We start from the raw sequence: 14,049 nt of genomic DNA on the forward strand, positions 1-14,049 counted from the left end.
GAGCATATACTGCGCGTTAGCCCCGCAAGCCTTACCGTCAAAAACTCGTAATCTAGCCGATAATCTTTTAAATGAGTGCTCCTAATGTTTGAGTTCTCCTTTGAGTTATATAAAAAAAAAATAGAAATCATAGAAATCAAGCTATTAAATGTGTACTATTCATATATAGACCAAAAACAAGCATTGCATCCTACTGGTTGGACTAATTCCCTACCATCCGATGTGACATCATCCCACCATGCAACACGGTGCATGGCCCGGATCACTTTAGTGCAATAAAAAGAAACAAAATAAGATTACCCTTCAAGAGTTATGCGGAATAATACTGACCCATCTAAATGCCAATTTACAGCTACAGGAGGTGCATGATTGCTTTTGCCAACAGGTTAATCCATCTCAAGTGGTCAAACATAGATTGCTTGAATATTTTTTAATTTTTTTCAGCTAGATTATGAGTCTTGTGTTATGAGCTGTGTGGTGCTATTTTTTCTCACCGCTCACTTATCTACGGCGCTGGTATTACAGGTTTTAACAAACCCGGCGTTAACAGGCAAGAAGTGAGCGTAGAGCAAAATTGTGCTCCATACCACACTCCAATACCAGAACTGCTTAAGTCAGCGGTGAGCTGGTTTTACGTGCTCGTGCAGGATTTCCCCATAGACATCAATGGGGAGAGCCGGCTGAGAAAAAGTCTAACACCTGCCAAAAAGCAGCGTAAAACTCAGTAACGCAGCCCCATTGATTCCTATGGGGAAACACATTTTATGTTTACACCTAACACCCTAACATGAACCCCGAGTCTAAACACCCCTAATCTTACACTTTTTAACCCCTAATCTGCCACCCCCAACATCGCTGACACCTACATTATACTTATTAACCCCTAATCTGCCGCTCCGGACATCGCCACCACCTACATCGCCACCTACATTATACTTATTAACCCATAATCTTCTGCCCCCAACATCGCCGACACCTACATTATATTTATTAACCCCTAATCTCCCGCCCCCAATGTTGCCGCAACCTACCTACACTTATTAACCCCTAATCTGCCGTTCCCAACGTCGCCGCCACTATATTAAATGTATTAACCCCTAAATCTAAGTCTAACCCTAACACCCCCTAACTTAAATATAATTTAAATAAATATTAAATAAAATTCCTATCATTACCTAATGATTCCTTTTTATAACTAAATACTTACCTATAAAATAAACCCTAAGATAGCTACAATATAACTAATAGTTACATTGTAGCTAGCTTAGGGTTTATTTTTATTTTACAGGCAAGTTTGTATTTATTTTAACTAGGTAGAATAGTTACTAAATAGTTATTAACTATTTAATAACTACCTAGCTAAAATAAATACAAATTTACCTGTAAAATAAAACCTAACTTAAGATACACTAACATCTAACAATACAATTAAATAAATTCCCTACATTAAATACAATTAAATAAATTAAATAAAATTGCCCCAAAGAAATCAGCTCTTTTACCTGTAAAAAAAATACAAACACCCCCCAACAGTAAAACCCACCACCCACACAACCAACCCCCCCAAATAAAAGCCTAACTAAAAAAACTAAAGCTCCCCATTGCCCTTAAAAGGGCATTTAGATAGGTCATTGCCCTTAATATGGCATTTAGCTCTATTGCTGCCCAAAGCCCTAACCTAAAAAATAAACCCACCCAATACACCCTTAAAAAATCCTAACACTAACCCCTGAAGATTCACTTACCGGGAGAAGTCTTAATCCAAGCGGCAAGATGTCCTCAACGAAGCCGGCAGAAGTGGTCCTCCAGACAGGCAGAAGTGGTCCTCCAGACAGGCCAGAAGTCCTCATCCATACAGCATATTCTATCTTCATCCTTCCAACGCATAGCGGCTCCATCTTCAAGACATCCGGCGCGGAGCATCCTCTTCAATTGACGTCTTCTTGAAATGAATATCTTTTTAAGTGTCGGCATCCAAGATGGAGTCCCTTAGATTCCAATTGGCTGATAGAATTCTATCAGCCAATCGGAATTAAGGTAGAAAAAATCCTATTGGCTGATGCAATCAGTCAATAGGATTGAGCTGGCATTCTATTGGCTGTTCCAATCAGTCAATAGAATGCGAGCTCAAGCCTATTGACTGACTGGATCAGCATTGCATCAGCCAATAGGATTTTTTCTACCTTAATTCCGATTGGCTGATAGAATTCTATCAGCCAACATATTTTGGATATAAAGATGTTTCCTAGTTCTATTGGAACAAAAAATGATCCTATAGAGCACATTACAAGGTACATGTACATATAAAAACATGTTGCATATTCTTATTTCTTAGACTTAGAACTAAAGGGACAGTAAAGTCCAAATTAAACGTTCATGATTCAGATAGAACATGCAATTTTAAACAACTTTCCAATTTACTTCTGTTATCAAATTTGCTTTGTTCTCTTGGTATCTTTTATTGAATAGTAAAACTATGTAGGCTCATAAGAGCTCAGGAGTGTGCACGTGTCTTTAGTGCTCTATGGCAGCAGTGTTTTGCAACATTGTATAACAAAGCTACAAATAATGCTGCAAAACACTGCTGCCACAGAGTACTAAAGACACGTGCGCACTCCTAAACGCTTATGAGCCTACCTAGTTTTACTCTTCAATAACAGATACCAAGAGAAAGAAGCATATTTGATAATAGAAGTAAATTGGAAAGTTGTTTAAAATTGAGTGGTCTATCTGAATCATGAAAGTTCTATTTTGACTTTACTGTCCCTTTAAGATTTTATGTAATGATTAAGATTGCTGAAAGTTCCACCTTTAGGGTGAATTTATAATGGCAAGGGTTTGAGTCTCAGTCCTAAAATTTTTTAGAGGGTACTTAGGTAAGTATAGTGTGCATGCATAACATTTCATGTTCGAGACATTTCCTTTCACTTTTGTGGTGATTATCTCTGGTGGAGGAACCTGAAATTATCACAGATATAAGTCCTCTATGGTAGCATTCTGTTGTAAAACTTGAGTTTGAGATCCCACTGATGACAGAGCTAGGACTAGTTGAAATATTGAGAAAAGTCTACTTTATTCATATGTTTTGAAAAATGAACAGATGTAATTTAAGCATAACAAATAATAAAAATGAACAGTATTTCACATTAATTATGGTTATGATTGACATACAATCTGGGGTGATTTTAGTCTCCATTTGGGGTACTTTAACAGATATATATTCACAAAATTTACCATTTTGGAAAGTCTATGGAAAAATATATTTTGAATGTTAAAACCAGATCTTCTGCCATGCCTTTAAAAAAAGACAAAAAATCTAAACCACCGAAGGAGACTAGTACAGAAGTAAATTCGTATAGCCCTGTTAAACACATGAGACACAACTTACTATAAATCAACTTGCTGATCTAATATTGACACAGTTTGAGATAGTGAAGAAAGAGATAATGGATCTCTCACAAGAGGTCAGGCAGTTCTCTATTAGAATTACAGAAGTTGAGACTAGGGTCTCGGATTTAGAGGATAGAACCAATACACAGGAGGTAAACCTAGTCAGACAGACAGATAAAATTCAAGCATTACAACTTAAAATTGAGCATCTAGAGGACAGGTCACGACGCAGCAATATACCTATTGTTGGCAGGGGCAGTTCTACACAGGGGCCCACAGGGGCCAGTGCCCCTGTAAAAATGTCCCTTGTCCCCACTGTGGCCCCCCCTGAGCTGGCCACTGAGCTGACTGAAAAATAACGGACAAGATCAAGGCTATTTATCTGCTTCCCTGTCCCTGAAATGCTGTCTAGTCAAAGCGTTGGGGTTAACAAAGTGAAGTAAAACTTGTGCCCCCTCCCCTTTCAGAGATGTGCTACAGTTCCCGGTTGTTGTGGGGCGGGGCGTCTTACAGCTGCAGGTCTGCAGACAAGAGTTCCAGAAGTTTCACTGGTTGGTTTTGCAGACCTTCTCTCTAGCCTGTACACTGCTAGAACAGAAGAGATGTAAGTCTTCCCTCTCACCTCCACAACTCTATAATGACTGCTGGAGTGTTTTCCTTATTTTTCTAATGTATGGAAATAATTATTTGACACCATTTTCATTGAATGTGCTATCTGAACTATGTAGCACTAGTTAAGTGTAGTCTTTTTTTTTCTACTCAGTGTGTGTACATGTGTGTACATGTATGTATATATATATATATATATATATATATATATATATATATATATATATATATATATATATATATATATATACATTAAAATTATGGGGGGGAGATAAAAAACTGAAATTAAAATCCTCCCTGTCTCAAAATTAAATCAATGTAAATATTTGCATAGGAAATTAGTACATCTAGGCAAGTATCCCGCTTGCTTTTCCCCAGAAATTCTCAATATACAATGTTTCCAATGCACAATAGAATTGTGGGTAAGATATGCAAATTAGATATGCACTAATTAACATAACCATGAAAATAGCTTTACCAATGCAGCAACCAGAAATCTATCTCCTACTGATGAGTTCCAAAAAGAATGAAACAGGCTTGTCTAGTGAGTGATTTCTGGTTTGCTGTCATAATCCTGTTTAAAAGGATCGCTGTGTCAAAACAGTATTTTTGAAGCAAAAAAACTGAGAATTTGCATATCTAATTTGCATATCTTACCCACAATTCTCTTGTGCATTGAAAACATTGTATATTAAGAATTTCTGGGGAAAAGCAAGCAGGGATACTTGCCTAGATGTACTAATTTCCTATGCAAATATTTACATTGATTTAATTTTGAGACATGGGGGATTTTAATTTCAGTTTTTTATCTCCCCCCATAATTTTAATGAATTTTGGTTTAACCATGAAAATAGCTTTACCAATGCAGCAACCAGAAATCTATCTCCTACTGATAAGTTCCAAAAAGAACGAAACAGGCTTGTCTAGTGAGTGATTTCTGGTTTGCTGTCATAATCCTGTTTAAAAGGATCGCTGTGTCAAAACAGTATTTTTGAAGCAAAAAAAACTGAGAATTTGCATATCTAATTTGCATATCTTACCCACAATTCTATTGTGCATTGGAAACATTGTATATTAAGAATTTCTGGGGAAAAGCAAGCGGGGATACTTGCCTAGATGTACTAATTTCCTATGCAAATATTTACATTGATTTATATATATATATATATATATATATATATATATGTGTGTGTGTGTGTGTGTGTATATATATATATATACTGTATATGTGTTTGTGTGTGTGCATATGCATATTTAGACATGTATATGTATGTATCTCTATGTTGAAGTCTTTGCCTGCCTATTTTTTTCTAACACCTGAGACCTCATATCTTTGAGCCCTTATAACTTTTTTGTGCAATATTATTTTTTACATTTTTTATTAGATAGTTTTATTATGAGTGCAACTATACTTTGTAATTTTTTTTGTTTAGCGAAACAGTTAACCAGACATCTGAGGATGCATTATCCTGACTAGCCTTAACTTCAATTACACTCAAGCGATCACATTTACTTTCAACTTGTAATACAAGCGCTAAAATCGTCGCCTGCAAACACCCATGATAAACCCCTTTTCACTTGCACGTAACTGTTAGTGCTATATTTGTAATCTGGCCCTAAGTGTGAAAGAACAAAAGCCAGTTTGCAGAGGCATGTGAAAGACATAAACCAACCACCAATGCATATGAGTATATTCTGCAGGAAATGGTGCAGCAGAAAGTGAATATGAAAATTGTTTAACCCCTTAAAGGGCCATTATACACCAATTCTTTCTTTGCATAAATGTTTTGCAGATGATCAATTTATATAGCCCATCTGGGAGTATTTTTGTAACAATGTATAGTTTTGCTTATTTTTTAATAACATTGTGCAGATTTTCAGACTCCTAACCAAGCCCCTAAGTGTCAGAAGTTGACGCGCTTTTCCAGTCTACTGCTGGTTACAGTTTGTATAATCTGTCTTTTCGTATGCAGGGAAAGGGGAGGGGGGGTAGTGTCTGCAATTTAGCCACTTCCCCTGGGTGTTCCTGCTTATCTAATCAACAGAGCTAAACTTGGAGCTTCTAAGTAAGTTTTTAAATGGTTTTATACTGAATTTTTAGATCAGTATCTGTGCATATCATTCTTTATAGCAGTGTCCTTTTACATGCAGTTATTTGAAAAACTGGTGTATAATGTCCCTTTAAGGGACCAGCAATATACCCTGTACATCACCTGGTCAATAAGGCTTTGATTTTTTTGATAGTGTAATCTCACTGCAAGCAGCATGACCACGCTATTTCAGGAGGCCTGTATGAGGAAGGGAGATCATAATAGTGCCATCTGAATCATGAAATAAAGTTTGACTGTAGTGCTTCCTTAGGTGTCTCCATTTATCCATTTTAGTAGCTGGAATGCATTAAATTATTTAAAAATAGCCCCTTTATTTTGTTATTTTAAATAGCTGATTTTGCCTGTTAATCCCCCACCTATGCTAAAAAAAATCAACACTGTAGTATTGACTATAGAAAAGCGAAATCAAAAAGAGAAACAAAACAGAAATCAAATACTTACAGATTACAAGTGACGTGCTACATTTTTCTTTTGCCCACTCTCTAACTGTGCTAAAATAAAAATTAGCATGCCCACATTAGCGCACATATAACAAGTTAAAATTAAACATTTTGAGCAAGATTAAAAACTGGGCATGCTAACTTCAAAATATATATCAATACCTAAATATCTATATTAATTTATCCATTTTGGATGTTGTCTTAGTCATTTATGCATGGAACTGACACTCATTGAGGTATTCCAGAGAAGCTTTGAAGTATTGTGTGTTGTCTAGTAACATGGGACTAGAGTCTACATATTACTACGGATGTAAGTTTAACTTTGTGGAAGTATCTTTTTGCGTTTGGAATACCCTCCATAAGCATACTCACCCTATTATTCTATGCTATCCTAAGACTATGCATGTTTAAAACGCTTCACTTTTCTGAACATTAACTTTACGGATCGCGGCTTGCCTGTATACTTATACTAGAAGGGTGTGGCTATATGATTATAAGTGCATGCATGGAGAACTGAGAGCACACTATAACAAATTGCTGCACAGTTTGGACAATTATTAACTTGATGGTCTAAGCTACAATTTGGTGGCCATGTGTGGATGAAATACTTTGTTCGCTTACATGCATAATAGTTATATGAACTACTGGATATGATCTTTGAGCATAACATATCAGCTTAACTGTTTAACCTTTGCATGTTGAACTAATTGTATACTTATAGATTTATGCCACATTTAAGCCCAACAGGTTTAGGGCCAGATTACAAGTGGAGTGCTAAATATCGATTTTGTGAAAGCAATATTAGCACTCCACTGAGTAATACCAGCGCACACAAATGTGCGCTGGTATTACAAGTTGACAGCAATGCAAATGCAAGCTCGCATTCGCATTGCTGGGAAGCATTGTGCTCACAAGAGCGTGCTTCCATAGGCTCCAATGGGAGCCTTCTTCCGATGCGGTCACACACAGCATGAGAAACCTGCACAGTGAAGGGGGTAAGTAGTGCAGGGATAGCAGCAAATGTTAAATATTTATGTATACGATTATATACATACTAGGCGATAAGCCTGCCCAGAGGGCAGTCTATATTTAAAAAATACAACCCCCCCCAAGCTACAGTTACAAAAAATTAAAATGTAAAAATACAGAAAAAAATAAACAAAGCTATCCAAAATAATAAAATTTAACTTAAACTAATACCCCTATAAAAATAAAAACACCCCCTAATCTAATACTAAACCTTTTGTAGGGCATTGCCCTAAGTTAAACAGCTCTTTTACCACAAAAAAATACTAAGTCCTCCTAACATTAAAAAAACCCCACCCACCAAACACCACAAAATAAAAAAAAACTAACACTAAAAAAAATGTGTATGGGTATTGTCCTTAAAAGGGCAATCAGCTCTTTTTCAAGCCCCAAAAAAACCCTAATCTTAAAAACAAATACCCCAAAAATGAAAATAAAAAAGCCTAAACCTATGCCCCAAATAGGTACTCACTGTTTCTGAAGTCCGGCGGAGAAGGTCTTCTTCCAGACAGATCCATCATCTTCTCTCTTCATCTGGAGTGAAGGCGGCGCGGATGTAACGCTCGTGGGATACTCCTCTATCAGACCAAACTCGGCCAGTAGTCTTGTTATCCCGTTGTTGAGCCGGAATGATAGGAAATATCCCAGAGCAGAGAAAGTAGTAAGATGAGGAAGGCGGCACTCACCACAGGCAGCACAGTCGCCAGTGGCAACAGCAGAGCAGTCCAAGGATAAAACCACTAGAATGGTCAGGCAGGCAGGGGTTTTGGCAACAACAGATCAATACAGCAGGTAAGGGGTAAAGCAGGGTAGAGTCGTCAGTCGGGCAGGTTCAAGCAACAATAGTTCAATCCAGCAGTTAATTGCTTAAGCAGGTAGAGTAGTCAGACAGGCAGGCTCAGCAACAATAGTTCAATCCAGCAGTTAAAGGGACACTGAATCCACTTTTTTTCTTTCATGATACTCCTATTATCAAATTTTCTTATTCTCTTGGTATCTTTATTTGAAATGCAAGAATGTAAGTTTAGATGCCTGGCCCATTTTTGGTGAACAACCTGGGTTGCCCCTTGCTGATTGGTGGATAAATTCATCCACCAATAAAAACTGCTGTCCAGAGGTCCAGAACCAAGAAAAGAAGCTTAACTGCAAGAGAACAAAGAAAAAATGATAATAGGAGTAAACTAGAAAGTTGCTTAAAATTGCATGCTCTATCTGAATCACGAAAGAAAAAATTTGGGTTCAGTGTCCCTTTAAGAGTTTAAGCAGGTAGAGTAGTCAGACAGGAAGGTTCAGCAACAATAGTTCAATCCAGCAGTTAAGGGTTAAAGTAGGTAGAGTAGTTAGACAGGCAGGTTCAGCAACACTTGAAGGCAAAAGTACAACGATCTGTCACACCCAGGAGCACACAAAGTAACACCTATACTTGGGCAGTTACAGATCGTTGCAAAACAGTTTAAATAGGTGCAGAATTTGCGCCACAGAGGTCCAACTGGCTTCAGGAGCGTGCAGCGATGATATCAGCGCCGCACGCATCCGGATCCAACGAGCAGGGAAGAGACGTTGCGCCCCTGGCTAGAGCGGCGCGGCGTGACAGCGAAGGTGCGAGAGCTGTGTTCCCTGATGCCTGGATCCCTCAGCGGCGGTCCCTCGGCAGTGGTCCTCGGCGGCATGGAGGCTCCTCTTCATCCGATGTCTGTTGTTGACTGAATATTGAATGCAAGGTACCACAAACACTTTGGGGGTAACTCATTCCTATTGGCTGAAATTTTAAAATCAGTCAATAGGATTAGAGCTACTGAAATCCTATTGGCTGTTCAAATCAGCCAATACAATTTCAGTAGCTCTCATCCTATTGACTGATTTTGAAAATTTCAGCCAATAGGAATGCAAGGTACCCCAATAAATATGGGGTACCTTGCATTCAATCTTCAGTGTGTGGCGGATGATCGCATGAAGAGGAACCTCCACGCCGCTGCCGAGGACCGCCGCCACCAATGTCCGCCGTCGAGGATCGCCACATCTGGGAAGACCGCTCTGGACCTCCGCCTCCGCACCACCTTCGCTGTGGATGAAGATGATGGACCCGCCTGGAAGAACACCTTCTCCGCCAGACTTCAGGAACCGTGAGTACCTATTTGGGGCTTAAAGGGACACTGAACCCAAATTTTTTCTTTCGTGATTCAGATGGGAGCATGCAATTTTAAGCAACTTTCTAATTTACTCCTATTATCATTTTTTCTTTGTTCTCTTGCTATCTTTATTTGAAAAAGAAGGAATCTAAACTTTTGTCTTGGTTCAGGACTCTGGACAGCAGTTTTTTTTTATTGGTGGATGAATTTATCCACCAATTAGCAAGGACAACCCAGGTTGTTCACCAAAAATGGGCCAGCATCTAAACTTACATTCTTGCATTTCAAATAAAGATACCAAGAGAATAAAGAAAAATTGAAAATAGGAGTAAATTAGAAAGTTGCTTAAAATTGCATGCTCTATCTGAATCACGAAAGAAAAAAATTGGGTTCAGTGTCCCTTTAATGTTAGGATTTTTTTTATTTTTGGGGGTGTGTTTTTTTTTTAGATTAGGATTTCTTAAGCAATTTAAAAAGACCTGAATGCCCTTTTAAGGGCAATGAAAAATAGCTTAATGCCCTTTTAAGAGCATTGCCCATACAAATGCCCCTTTAGGGGCAATGAGTAGTTTAAGTTTTTTAGTGTAAGGTTTATTATTTTTGGGGTTTGGTGGGTGGGGGATTTTACTGTTAGAGGGAGGACTTAGTATTTTTACGGAAAAGAGCTGTTTAACTTGGGGTAATGCCCTACGTAAAAGCCATTTTAAGGGCTATTGGTGGTTTATTCTTAGATTAGGGGTGTTTTTTATTTTGTTTGTTTTTTTTATTTCATAGGGATTAGGTTCATTTTGTTTTATTTTGGGTTATTAATTTTCTGTAATGTTAGCCTTTTTTTATTTTGTGTAATTTTAGATTAATTTATTGTAATCTTATTTTTATATTTTTTTAAAGTAATGTAGTATTTTATTATTTTATGTAATTAAGGGGTTAATTTAGGGGGTGTTAGGTTAGGGGGCTTAGTCATTAATTTAGTGATTTGAGTTGTGGGGGTTGGCGGTGTTGGAGTTAATAGGTAAATTAGCTTATTGCGTTGGTGGTGAATGGCGGTTTAGGGGTTAATAAATTAATTATTTAATTTGCGATGTGGAGGAATGGTGGATTAAGGGGTTACTAGATGTATTAGGTAGTTTGCAATGTTAGGATTGGCGGATTTAGGGGTTACTAATTTTATTAGGGGTTTTTTTGTAATACTTTTTGTGGGTGGCTCATTTTTTTTAATACTTATTGTGGGCGGTTAGGTTTTTTTTAATATTTATTGCGGGTGGTTATGGTTTTTTTTTTTTTTAAAAATACTTATTGCGGTGGTTAGTTTTTTTTTAATGCTCCGTTTGCCCTCGCAGCATCCCGGTGGATTCTGAAAATGGTGTATTCTTTTACCACCCTGCATCCAGGTGAATTCTTTTGGCTGCGCGCCCAGCCAACATTCCCTTACATTTTACTAAATATTCTAGCGCAGTTTTGGCTTTCGCTCGAGCGAAAGTTGTGTAAGTATAGGTTGTGCTAGAGCAATGTCGGCCGGTGATAAACTTTTCTGGTAAATATGATTTACAATGGACTTATTGGAATAGATTTCCGCTACAGTGGATCATGTCCGCCCGACATTTGATAAATATACCCCATGTTATCAAGTTGCATACTAATTTTAGTCCTGTCCAGTGGTACTGTATATTGCAACCCGCGACTTGCTTTTTCATTAGCACGACGCTTGTAATTTGGCCCTTTGTCTATATGTATTTTTATTTAAAGGGACAGTCAACACCAGAATTTTTGTTGTTTAAAAAGAAAGATAATCCCTTTATTATCAATTCCCCAGTTTTGCATAACCAACACTGTTATAGAAATACACTTTTTACCTCTGTGATTACTGTGTATCTAAGCCTCTGCAAACTGCTCCTTATTTCAGTTCTTTTGACAGACTTGCTTTTTAGCCAGTCAGTGCTCACTCCAGGGTAACTTTACGTACATGAGCTCAATGTTATCTATATGAAACATATGAACTAATGCCCTCTAGTGGTCAAAAATGCATTCAGATTAGAGGCAGTCTTCAAGGTCTAAGAAATTACATAAGAACCTCTAGAATTAGCTTTCAACTAAGACTACCAAGAGAACAAAGCAAAATTGGTGATAAAAGTAAATTCGAACTTTGTTTAAAATTACTTCCCTATTTAAATCATAAAGTTTTTTTTGGACTTGACTGTCCCTTTAAGTACACGTTTAGAGATGGCCTTTGATGACTGTGAGTTAATAATGTAACAATACAGAGAGAGTAAACAATATAGAAGATGTATAATAAATCAATATTATGTTTGCCACTATACATTAGCAGCAAATTAATTTGAATATACCTTGAAATATAAGTGCATTAAAGGGATATTAAACAGCACAAACAAGGCTGTGTGGAAATTGTCTTTTACTTTCTGTTTTATATCTGCCCCTTATTGTTTCTTAATAGGAGAGTCAGATGACAGGAAAACTTAAGTTCAAACATGGTAGTGCCTATTATACTTTATAGAAACTCATTGGAATTTAAAGGTTCAGCTTGTGGGAGCATGTAAAGGATGATAATATCTTTATTAGAAAAGGATAAAGTAGACTTTTTTAAATTCATATATGCGCATATGAGAATATGCAATCGGGTTTGGCGCATATGAGAATATGAGTTTGGGTTAGCGCATATATGAATATGGGGATTGGGCTTGCACATATGAGAATATGAGTTTGGGTTAGTGCACATATGAATATGGAATCAGGTTTGCACATATGAGAATATTTATGTGGGTTTTGGCGCATATGAGAATATGAGTTTGGGTTAGCACATATGAGAATATTGAGTTCGGGTTAGCGTATATATGCATATGGGATCAGGTTTGTGCATATGAGAATATGAAATTGGGTTTGCGCACAAGTAGGGTGTTAGGTATTTCTTCCACTCTTTTTTTATCCTTTGACCTCTATGGGGGAATAGGCTATCGCTCACACAATAATCTAATTGCATTAGAAGTAAGCTGTTTGCTCTCCTTGGGTTACCGCAGGAGCGCAAACCTTTTACTTTCAACTTATAATACAAGAGCAACCTGACGATCACAACAACTTTACATCAAGCACAATTAGCGCTCTTGAGTAAGCACAAAATAGCGCTCCACTCATAATATGGCCCTCTTAAAGATAGATAGATAGATAGATGATAGATATACAGTATATATATATATATATATATATATATATACTATATATAATATATATATATATATATATATATATATATATATATATATATATGACATTGGAATGGGCTTCTTAGAAAACTCGTGAATTGGCAACACTATGAAGGCTAGAGTACCTAACAATATATCTCTTCTATACTCTAATCATTTAAATAAAATATTTTCTAATTCCTTTATTTTACTTTGCAGCTATTGCCAGTGAAAATCTTTTTTCACTTTTTGTGGTAGACAGACCTCTTCACATGTAGTAAGAGTAGTAAAAGTAGTAAGATGAGGAAGGCGGCACTCACCACAGGCAGGACAGTCGCCAGTGGCAACAGCAGAGCAGTCCAAGGATAAACCACTAGAATGGTCAGGCAGGCAGGGGTTGGCAACAACAGATCATACAGACAGGTAAGGGGTAAAGCAGGTAGAGTCGTCAGTCGGGCAGGTTCAGCCACAATAGTTCAATCAGCAGTTAATGCTTAAGCAGGGTAGAGTAGTCAGACAGGCAGGCTCAGCAACAATAGTTCAATCCAGCAGTTAAAGGGACACTGAATCCACTTTTTTTTCTTTCATGATACTCCTATTATCAAATTTTCTTTATCTCTTGGTATCTTTATTTGAAATGCAAGAATGTAAGTTTAGATGCCGGCCCATTTTTGGTGAACAACCTGGGGTTTGCCCTAGCTGATTGGTGGATAAATTCATCCACCAATAAAAAACTGCTGTCCAGAGTCCAGAACCAAGAAAAGAAGCTTAACTGCAAGAGAACAAAGAAAAAATGATAATAGGAGTAAACTAGAAAGTTGCTTAAAATTGCATGCTCTATCTGAATCACGAAGAAAAAATTTGGGTTCAGTGTCCCTTTAAGCGTTTAAGCAGGTAGAGTAGTCAGACAGGAAGGTTCAGCAACAATAGTTCAATCCAGCAGTTAAGGGTTAAAGTAGGTAGAGTAGTTAGACAGGCAGGTTCAGCAACACTTGAAGGCAAAAGTACAACGATCTGTCACCACCCAGGAGCACACAAAGTAACACCTATACTTGGGGCAGTTACAGATCGTTGCAAAACAGTTTAAATAGGTGCAGAATTTGCGCCACAGAGGTCCAACTGGCTTCAGGAGCGTGCAGCGATGATATCA

The sequence above is a fragment of the Bombina bombina genome, chromosome 2 (assembly GCF_027579735.1).
Source record: "Bombina bombina isolate aBomBom1 chromosome 2, aBomBom1.pri, whole genome shotgun sequence".
Classification (NCBI taxonomy): domain Eukaryota; kingdom Metazoa; phylum Chordata; class Amphibia; order Anura; family Bombinatoridae; genus Bombina; species Bombina bombina.